Source organism: Sphaerodactylus townsendi, linkage group LG03 (genome assembly GCF_021028975.2).
Source record: "Sphaerodactylus townsendi isolate TG3544 linkage group LG03, MPM_Stown_v2.3, whole genome shotgun sequence".
In the NCBI taxonomy this organism is placed as follows: domain Eukaryota; kingdom Metazoa; phylum Chordata; class Lepidosauria; order Squamata; family Sphaerodactylidae; genus Sphaerodactylus; species Sphaerodactylus townsendi.
The window spans coordinates 16,494,551-16,505,594 of NC_059427.1; positions in this window are offsets into that span (position 1 = coordinate 16,494,551).

Sequence of the window (11,044 nt, forward strand, 5' to 3'; positions counted from 1 at the left end):
TATATTATCGCCCCTTGACCAAAGTACAAGAGGATTCTGGAGATGAAAAGACAAAATGAGAGGCCAATAAAAGCAAAAATGTCGCGGTAATGGGCGCATTTTAACTATCCCCACATAAACTGAAAAAATGCATGTTCAGGTCACAGTAAGGAGACAGATTCCTGGATATGCTAAAATGACTTGTGGTTTATAGCGATACGGTTGTGAAACCAACTAGGGAGAGGTGATCCTAGATCTAATTCTATGTGGGACCCAGGACCTGAGATGGCGAGGAAGTCGAGTAAGTATCGAGCCCGATGGGGAACAGCGACCACAATGCTGTCAGATTCAGTATCTTTCTGCATGCTTGAACAAAGTGTCAACTACTAATGGAAGTGACATTCGCCTCTCAGGTGGGGAAATTCTCAAAGATGAGGGGGATAGTGCTATGGTGCTGAAAAGGAAAAAATCAGAAGTCAAAAATGTCCAAAGGTGCTTGGAGGTTATTTAAAACACAGTCTTAAAAGCTCTCAGCTGGAATGTGTTCAACTTAGGTTAGGAAAGGCAGCTTCCAGTCCAAAAAAGAGAGCCACCATGGTTGAAATATGAGGTTGGAGTAAATTATTAGGAAAAAAAAAGATGTCTTTTAAGAAAAATGAAGTCCAACTTTAACTGACAGAAGAATACCAGAGAGAACACAAATGGTGGCAAAAGAGAAGCAAAGAAGCTGTAAGGGGAGGCAAAAAAAAAAGGATTATGAGGAACGCATGGCTGCAAAACATCAAAACCTAGCAACAAACAAGTTCTTCAAGTACATCAAAAGCAGGAAGCTGTGCCATAGGGAAAGCGGTAGGTCAGCTAGGATGATGAAGGAACAAAAGGTGTGCTAAAAGATGACAGGAGATTGCAGAGAAGCTGAATGAATTCTTTGCATCTGTCTTCACCCACGAGGGAGGTGAGGAAAATTCCTGCACACCTGAACCAAGCTGTCTAGGTGAACGCATAGGAACTAGCTAAGATGAGTGTGGTGAACATAGGAAGAAGTTCTGGCAGCCATTGATAAACTAAATGTTACCAAATCCTCTGGCTCCAGATTGCATTCATCCAAGAGTTCTTAAAGAGCTCCAAGCATGAAATTGCTGATGTTCTCACATTGAAGAGGCAACTTATCCCTGAAATCGAGGCTCTCCATCCCCTGAAGACTGGAAGATGGGCCAATGTCACACCAATCTTTAAGAAAGGTCTAGGGGACCCAGGAAATTACAGGCCAGTCAGTTTGATATCTGTTCCTGCAAGATTTCAGTAGAATCTAGTCGGCTTAAAGATAAAATTATTAAACATAAGTAAGAAAAAAAAAAAGCAAGACCTGCTGGAGGAAGAGTCAGCATGGCTTTTGTAGAGGCAAGTCCTGTCTCTTTACAAACTTACTACAGAGTTCTTTTGAGGGTGTAAACAGACATGGGGATAAGGGGAAACCAGTGGATTGTCTTACTTGGATTTCCAAAAGGTTTTGACAAAAGTTCCTCTCACCAGAGACCGTTGAGAAAACTCAGCAAATGAAGGAATAAGCAGGGAAGTCCTCCCATGGATTAAAAACTGAATATAGAACGAGGGAAGTCAGGCAAATTGGTATAAATGGGAAGTTCTCACAATGGAGATGTAGAAATTGGTGTCCCCAAGCGATCCGGCTTTGGGACCAGTGCTCTTTTAACTTATTCATAAATCGAACTGGAAGTAGGGGTGGTGAAAGTGGTGGCTAAGTTTGCAGATGATACCAAATTATGTAGGGTGCAGTACAGAGAACCAATAAAGGATTAGCTTAAGAGCTCCAAGTGGACCTTGATAAGTGGAATTAGGTGAGCTACAAATGGCAAATGCAGTTCAATGAAGCTAAAATGAGTTAAACAAAGTGATGCAATATAGTGTACAATATCCTAAACTTCATATTGACACTGGCTGGTAGTCAGTGCTATCAGTCGGCAGACCAGGAAAAGGGGATTGAAGGCCTTAGCTGATAGTTCCATGGGAATGTCAACTCAATGCATGGCAGCCGTGAAAAAAATAAGTAAACTTCTATGCTGGGGATAATAATTAGGAAAGGAGCTGATAATAAACCGCAAAAGGATTGTCATGCCCTTATATAAAGCGGTAGTGCTAATCGCGCCCTTGGAGTAATACTGTAAGTTCAGTTCTGGTCGCCACATCTCAAAAAAAAGGAGTATCGAAGAGATAGAAAAAAGAAAGTGCAGAGAAGGGCAACGAGGACATTGAAGGATTGAGACCTTCCTGAGGAGAGGGTTACGCAGCGTTTGGGACTCGCTATTTGGAGAGGAGACGTCCGAGGGGGATAAGGATTGAAGCCCATACCAAATTATGCATGGGGTAGAAAATGTTGACAGCAGAGAGAAATTTTCTCTCTTTCTCAACATACCTAGAACCAGGGGGGGCAATACATTGAAAATGCTTGGGGGGGAAGAATTACTTAGGACTAATAAAAGGAAACACTTCTTCACGCAATTGCGATGATTGGTGTTTGGAATATGCTGCCACAGGAGGAATTGGTGATGGCCACTAACCCGGATAGCTTTAAAAGGGTTTGACAGATTTATGGTGAGGAGAAGTCAATCTATGGTCAACAATCTTTATCCTCCTTGATTCACAGATTGCAGTAAATGCCTTAGCAGGACTAGGTGCTCGAGAAGCAGGAAAGCAGCAGAAGGCCATTGCTTTCACCTCCTGCATGTGAGCTCCCAAAGGCACCTGGTGGGCCACTGCGAGTAGCAGAATGCTGGACTAGATGGACTTTGGTCTGATCCAGCAGGCTAGTTCTTATGTTCTTATGTTCTTATGTTCTTAGGGGTACATGACAGAGCATTTGAGGGTGATGTGTCCACGGGGGTGCGTGAAAAAAATATATATTGGGTTTGCTAATATGGAGGTACAATTTTAGGGAAATTGATTGCCAAGGGCTCATTTCGCACATACAGAATAATGCACTTTCAAACTGCTTTCAATGCTCTTTGAAGCTGTGCGGAATAGCAAAATCTACTTGCAAACAGTTGTGAAAGTGGTTTTGAAAACGCATTATTCTGTGTGTGCGGAAGGGGCCAAGGTGAATGAGAAAAGGTTGGGAACCACAGTTTTAGATAAATAAATAATCTCCAAATGAGCAATTTATGAAGTCTGAAGATCAGTTGTTACTTAGAGAGATATTCGGTCTCCCACATACAGGTTGACAATCCTGTACCCATATAATCCCCCGCCCCAAAGGGGGTTCAAAGGTTTAGGTAGCAGCACATTTCCTTATTCTGTTCCGCCCCTTTTCTTTCCATTTGAAGTGAACAAGCCAGTTAGATTTGGGTTTGTAGCTGAAAAATGGAGCTTTTTATGACATAGAAGGAAATCTAATTGCTGATGAATTGTGGTTGATCAAGCCACTGTTTTAAGGGACCACTCCAGGGTAAGTGAGGATAAGGGGCAGAAGATTCAGGATAGATAAAACATTACTTCTCCTGTTGCATAATTGTGGGACTCACTACCACAAGGTGTGCTGATGATCTAATTTTTGTGGCTTTGAAAGAGGATTAGAACCTCCATGTTCAGAGGGAGTATATCTCTGAGCAGCAAGAGGCTTTGTCCTCTGGGCCCTGTTTATGGACTTCCTTGTAGGTGACCTGCATGGTGACAACGAGAAACAGTATGCTGGAATTTTGGTCTGATCTAGTAGGGCTTTCCTTATGCTTTAGGAGCTGCTTCAGATGGTAGCAACCCTATGCCGAATACCCAGTATAAATAGTTTGAACACATGTGGGTTTGAGGTACAATGATAAAAATACAGAGAAACATTTTTTAACCATGACAATGCATTGATGAGACATACGTCACTAATTCCATTTTTCTAAGTGTTTTTCTATTTTCACTGGGGCTTTTTCATCGTTAGTTCTGTTATTGTGGTTGGTTATTCATTTCTGTCATATTTGTAAAGGCAGCAAATAGGTTCCTCACCCCCCATTCCTTTGGAAAAGGATGTACACTCCTGTCATACAGGCAGTGGTGGGATCCAAAAATTTTAATAACAGGTTCCGATGGTGGTGGGATTCAAACAGTGGCGCCGCCGCACACATGCACCTCCAGTCCCTAGTGGGCAGGGAGGTTGCTTTAGTAACCCTGTTAGGCACAGGGCAAGGCCCCGTCCTCAGAGCTAAGGCTCTGTCCGGTTACTAAAATAACCATCCACAAACTTCTTCAGTGTTCAGAGTTTTATTGTTTCAATTCTGCGCAGAAGAGGGAACTCTCCCTGTTAGCAACAGGGAGGAGGTTCAAAGGGGCTGTTGCTTGTGTAACATAATTTATACCCTCTTACAAACATCCCTCCTTGTCTTCTAACCATTGGCTAGATTGGGAATACGTACACATTGCATTTGAATCGCCACTCCTCATTTGGACAGGACTTAAATCAACAACAGCCTACGTAAGACTTGGCAAACTAAGTTTTGTTTCTTCTTTAAAATTCTATTCCCCACCTTCCTTTGCCCATCTGGTCACTTCTGACAGCATGGTTGCCATACCAACCACTAATTTCTTATCTTTTAGTAAGGGGCTGTTCCTAAATTTCAAAGCGTGTTCACTAGACTTTACTGAAAAGTGCAGAAATCTCCCCCGCTTCTCCTAAGGAAGGCCTCTCTACTAATAAAATTACAGTTCTTTGTTTAACTAACAGCATCTTACTGACCTTTTATAAATTACCTCTAATATACTTTATATGATTAAATATATGGCTTAAAACATTATAAACTATATGTTCATATCAATCCCTTCTTGGCACTCAAAAAAAATTAGTAACCACTTCTAGAGAAGTGGTGAGAACTGGTTGGATCCCACCTCTGCATACAGGTATCAAAGGCGAAGTTAAAACTAGGAACTCCCACCTTAACAGCATTGATTTTTGGCCCCTGTTGTGCATTCTCTGGCAGCTAGCGCATAAACATCTGCAAAAGATGGATCCTTTCTAGGCCTCACACCTGGCTGCATGCAACTCCCCTTTTCATAAAAAGTCATCCCCCCCCCACCCTCCTCACCGCAGACGTGCTGAGGCAGAGTGGCTTGACATCAGAAGAATCCAGGTGGGGTTTCTGAGCAGTCACCAATCCTGAGATACATTTAAAGCTGAGTTTTCAACAATCCTCATAAAGTACTGGTGTTAATTACCCTGGCAAGACCCAGCCTGAAGGGCTGAAAGTTTTGCATCACACTTGGATAGAGAACGTTCTTTAGTGTGGGATCTGAAATATCGAGGCACACTTGAGTTCCCCCTTCCAACTGTGATGAGAGAACATGTGTGTTCACAGGACCAATAGGAAAAATTGGGACTCTTTAGTTTGGAGAGGAGACGTCTGAGGTGGGATATGACTGAAGTCTATAAAATTATGCATGGGGTAGAAAATGTTGACAGAGAGAAATTTTTCTCTCTTTCTCACAATACTAGAACCAGGGGGCATTCATTGAAAATGCTGGCGGGAAGAATGAGGACTAAAAAAAGGAAACACTTCTTCACGCAACGTGTGATTGGTGTTTGGAATATGCTGCCACAGGAGGTGGTGATGGCCACTAACCTGGATAGCTTTAAAAGGGGCTTGGACAGATTTATGGAGGAGAAGTCGATTTATGGCTACCAATCTTGATCCTCTTTGATCTGAGATTGCAAATGCCTTAACAGTCCAGGTGCTTGGGAGCAACAGCCGCAGAAGGCCATTGCTTTCACATCCTGCAGGTGAGCTCCCAAAGGCACCTGGTGGGCCACTGCGAGTAGCAGAATGCTGGACTAGATGGACTCTGGTCTGATCCAGCTGGCTTGTTCTTATGTTCTTATAGCAGCTTTGACAGACATGTTGCTTTTTTTGAGAGACATTTTTAGACTTGTATGTCTCCCAGCTGGGTCTTGGAGATTTCCTGGAATTTCAACAGATCTTCAGCTCTCCTGGAGAAAACGGCTGCTTCAGTAGGTGAGCTCTATGGCATTACATTGCTGAGGTTCTCCCCTTCCCAAACCCTGCCCTTCCCAAATTGCTAAGAATGTCTCAATCTGGAGTTGGCAACCCTTGACTTTTTTCAGGCAACACATTCAAAGGCAAACTCCTCACCTGCAGCCAGAGTAACCTTCTTTGGAGAACCTGAGAGCACGTTATACTCAGTGGTGGGATCCAAAAATTTTAATAACAGGTTCTGATGGTGGTGGGATTCAAACAATGGTGCCGCCGCACACACGCACCTCCAGTCCCTATTGGGCAGGGAGGTTGCTTTAGTAACCCCTTCTCGGCACTCAGAAAAAATTAGTAACCACTTCTAGAGAAGTGGTGAGAACCGGTTGGATCCCACCTCTGGTTATACTGAATGGATTTCCTGTGCTGTCCCAGAAAAAAAATCAAATATATAGACCGAAACTTTAATAGGATATTGGAAGAACCATTAAATGGTGCATGTACTGAAGCATCTTGATGATTTTCCTCTGACAAAGATATTGAAACAAGTTGAACCGACTAATTTGTTAGAGCTTAAAGTCTCAGAGCGTAACACAGAATGAGAGCTGGGCCATACAGCTCGAATTGCAGCTGCGACTTTAAAGTTCAAGTTTTGAGTAAATACTCTGTGTACTTACATTCATCGATTTAAAATCATGTGTCATTTGAACGGAGATTTCACATAACCACAAGTGATTTAGACACAAGATAAGAAGTATTATAATTGTTTAAATTTATTGTAATTGTTCAAAATTTATTTTTTAGTACATAGCAACATTTGAAACCACATTGTAATCATTGTGGTACAGTTGCTATTCTTATTTTCTGATGTTGTACTACCCCCACTCATTGTTTCTGCTGTAGCTCCTTTAGAAAATGGCTGCTTCAGTGGGTGGTCTATGTGTCATTATACACTGCTGAGGCCCCTCCTCTAGTGAACCCTGCCTTTCCCAGCCTCCACCCCCAAATCTCATTGGATATCACATCAACCTTTTTCAAGCAGGGTGCATTCAAAGGCAAACTCCTCACTTGTAGCCAGAAGTAACCTTGATATGTCAGTTTCCAGTTTCTTCTTCCAAAACCCTGGGCTTTTACCAGACGGATTCCTACCAGGCTCCTTTGCAGCATCTGAACCTGAGCATTGTGAGAGAATCCCATGACTTGCCCAGGTCTGGGCCCTCTGCCATTGACTAGGACTCTACAAATGTCATCCGCTTAGTCCCTACCTCCTCCCTCACATCCACAACTCTGCTAGAACTGGTAGCCGTCCAACCGGGAATGGATATTGTCCAAAAAGTGCGGAAAGTTTGAATCTTGATAAACTTTTGGAGAGCACAGGGCCTATCTCATCTCTGTAATCCCTGGCAGAGCATTTTACCGACCTGTCCTTCCCACAGAGATTGTGAGCGCTCCTTTCTCAAGCCTGTTGATCATCTTTTGCCGCCTTCAGTTAACAGCTTAATTTAAGCCAGGGATCTGACACATGAAGTCATCGCAAATGGCTACAGTCCCTGTCACATTCCCTTCGCGAGTTTTTACTAGTCCCATTCATATGTCTTTATTAGCAGCATAATATGCAGAAGGTTTAGAAAGCAGAACTTTCCCTGAAGCTTTACCTGCTGAATTCCTGCATACCAGGGAGTGGGTCAGTAAGAGAGGCTGCAATTCTGCTCCTGAAGATCCCAAACTAACATTGAGGTGTGTAACTAGGAAATTCAGTTACAGGGACTGTGTAATATATCCCACGTGTTGGTGGTGTAGGTGGACTCTAATCTGGAGAACCAAGTTTGATTCCCCGCTTCTCCACTTGAGCGGCAGACTCTTATCTGGTGAACTGCATTTGTTCCCCACTCTTCCACAAGAAGCCAGCTGGGTGACCTTGGGCTAGTCACAGTTCTCTCTGAACTCTCTCAGCCCCACCTATCTCACAAGGTGTCTGTTGTGGGGAGAGGAAGGGAAAGGAGTTTGTAAGCCAAGCCCCTTTGAGCCTCTTTACGGGGGGGTGGTGGTGGTTAAATCCGAACTTTTCTTCTCCCTGCAAATGGGCTTACTGTTGCTAAGATCCTTATGAAAGTTCCTCGATAATAGCAAGCTTCTTTTCCAACACTGGCAACTAACACTCTTTTAGCAGAAGATGCCTGGGACTTTCTGCTTGTGAAGCATCTGTGTTTCTACTAAACCATGATCGCTCTCCATCTTATTACATGACACTTCTGTGCAGTGGCGTATTTGCCTAGGGATGGGGGTACCCTAGGTGCCACTGATCTGGTCACGTGCAGGGTGCAAAATCGACCCCCACCCCCACGTGACAGCAAGGACTTCCTGCTGCCTTGTCATCTTCTGACGCCCTCGGGACCACCCATGTCATCATCAACATGGGCAGGGCCAAGGAAGTTAGAGGACCCCCCAATCCTTGCCCCCCTTCCCAGCTGCTGGCTCCCCCCAAGGCCCGCCTCTCATAAAACCAAAGGCCCCAGCAGAGAGCCTTTCAGTTGCTTCTGTCCTCCTCAGAGGGGAGAGCAGAAGGGACTGCTGGCTGCCAGCTTGGAGCTGGCAACTGAGAGGTGGTGGGGCTCGGGGGTGGGCCCTGCCCCAGGCATAGTGGGGGGGGGCAAGGAACAGATGTCTCAGGGCGCCATTTCCCACCAGTACGCCTCTGCTGCTGTGGTTTATGGTTATAAATGTCCCTGGAAATTTGTTCTAATCCAGTCTGGAACTGGATTAGGAAGATCTAAATGTTATTTCTTCCCCCTGCATTTCCCTAATCAAAACGTTCTCAAGTTTCTTTAAGCTGCTTGTGCTGAGATTGTATCAAAAGTACTGGGCTGCATATTCACATTTCTTTGGAAGATGTCCCTTTGCAGGACTGGGTAGAAATCCAATTGATCAGTCTTTTTCAGCATGGAGATATAGGCACATCTGAACCTGTTGATTTTTATTTTTTACTTATCAGGCTGCTGTTGAAGAATCAGGAGCTCCGCTGGGAGGGCAGAAAACTAGGGTTGCCAGCTCCAGGTTGGGAAATACCTGGAGATTTGGGGAGGGTGGGGGGGTGGAGCTTGAGGAGGGAAAGGTTTGAGGAGGAAAGTGACATCAACAGGGTATAATGCGATAGAGTCCACTCTTCAAAACAGCCATTTTCTCCAGGGAGAATAGATCTTAATCATCTGGAGATCAGTTGTCATAGCAGAAGAACCCCATGTACCACCTGGGGGTTGGGAACCCTAATAAGAACCCTGATCAGGATTCTAAGGTTCTAAACTAGAGTTGCCATTTGAACAAAAACAACAACCCTGTCTTCTCTGAAGAACTGTTCCTTTGATAACCATTTGAACCCACATGAAGTTGCTTGATACTGAGTCAAACCCTCAATCTATAGAAATCAGTCTTGTCTACTCTGATTGGAAGCCGCTCTCCAGGGTCTCAGGTGGAGATCTTTTACATCATCTCCCACCTGATGTTTTCAATAGGCGATGCAGGGGCTGGACCTTCCATGCCCTGCCACTGACTTACAGCCTCATATAAACTTCATTAATGACAACTAGCCAGCAATGATGTTTGGCTGTATGCTGAGACAAAAATAAAATTTAACTGGTTGAATTCTGCACCAGATATTTCAGTTAAAGAGACAGAAACAAGTTATACTAGATGTGTATGTTTTTCTCTCTGACCAATTGGCAACCATGTTCTAGACCTGCTAAATTAATGTGTGGCATGATTAGTAGTGTAAAATTCATGGCTGGATCCAGGGAGAGCAAGGGGGCAAAAGCAGAGGTGGGATCCAGCAGGTTCTCACAGGTTCCCGAGAGTAGGTTACTAATTATTTGTGTGTGCCGAGAGGGGGTTACTAATTGGTGATTTTGCCACATGATTTTTGCCTTAGTTACGCCCCTCCTCTCAGCAGTAGCGCACAGAACTTAAAGCAGTCTAGCAGGAGGTGCACCGGTGTGCATGGCAGCCTGTGCCTGCGTGCATTCATTTCCCGCCCAAGGACCGGCGCAGCGGCTGCGTCCTTGCCACAGCCCCGCCCAGGAATGCCCTGCCCCCGGAATGTCCGGCCACAACCCCAATCGTGCCCCAGCCAGCCCCATTGGCGCTACGCCACAGTTTGAATCCCACCACCATGGGAACCTGTTACTAAAATTTTTGGATCCCACCACTGGGCAAAAGCCCCTCTTGGGGAAATGGTGGGCAAGAAAGGAGGGCCTGTTCATGTACCTTATGTGCCATCAAGTTGCTTCTGACTTATGAATCAATGGCCTCCAAAATGTCCTATCATTAACAGCCATGCTAAAGTCATGCAAACTGAGGGATGTGGATTCCTTTATTATTCCTTTAGTCCATCACATGGTGGGTCTTCATCTTTTCCTACCGTCTTCCGTACTTCCTAACATTAGTGTCTTTTCCAGTGAGTCTTTTTCATTGACTAATGTGCGGTAGCTTCAGTTTAGTCATTTTAGCTTCTAGCAGCATAATTACCAGATTAAGCTTTTCTTGAGCTGTACTTCAACAGCTCAAGTGTGAGGTGTGTTTGGTGTTTCTCATGCAAAATGACGTATGCTGCATTTTTTTAAAAAAATGACTGAGAAAAAGTTTGGCTGATAATCTGTCTACTTGAGTTGGGTTTTTATGTACGCAGAGGACTTAGAACATAAGAACTAGCCTGCTGGATCAGACCAGAGTCCATCTAGTCCAGCATTCTGCTACTTGCAGTGGCCCACCAGGTGCCTTTGGGAGCTCACATGCAGGAGGTGAAAGCAATGGCCTTGTGCTGCTGCTGCTCCTGAGCACCTGGTCTGCTAAGGCATTTGCAATCTGAGATCAAGGAGGATCAAGATTGGTAGCCATAGATCGACTTCTCCTCCATAAATTTGTCCAAGCCCTTGAGGAAATATTGAAACATTATTGACAGATAAAAGTATAATTATTCATTAACAGTTCATCAAAGCCAACATAATTTATTCTGTCATTTAAAAGAGTTGTTGATTATATATGTATATGTAAAAAAAAGTGATATATGCATTTTGTACTTTTGCCCCCCTTCCAAA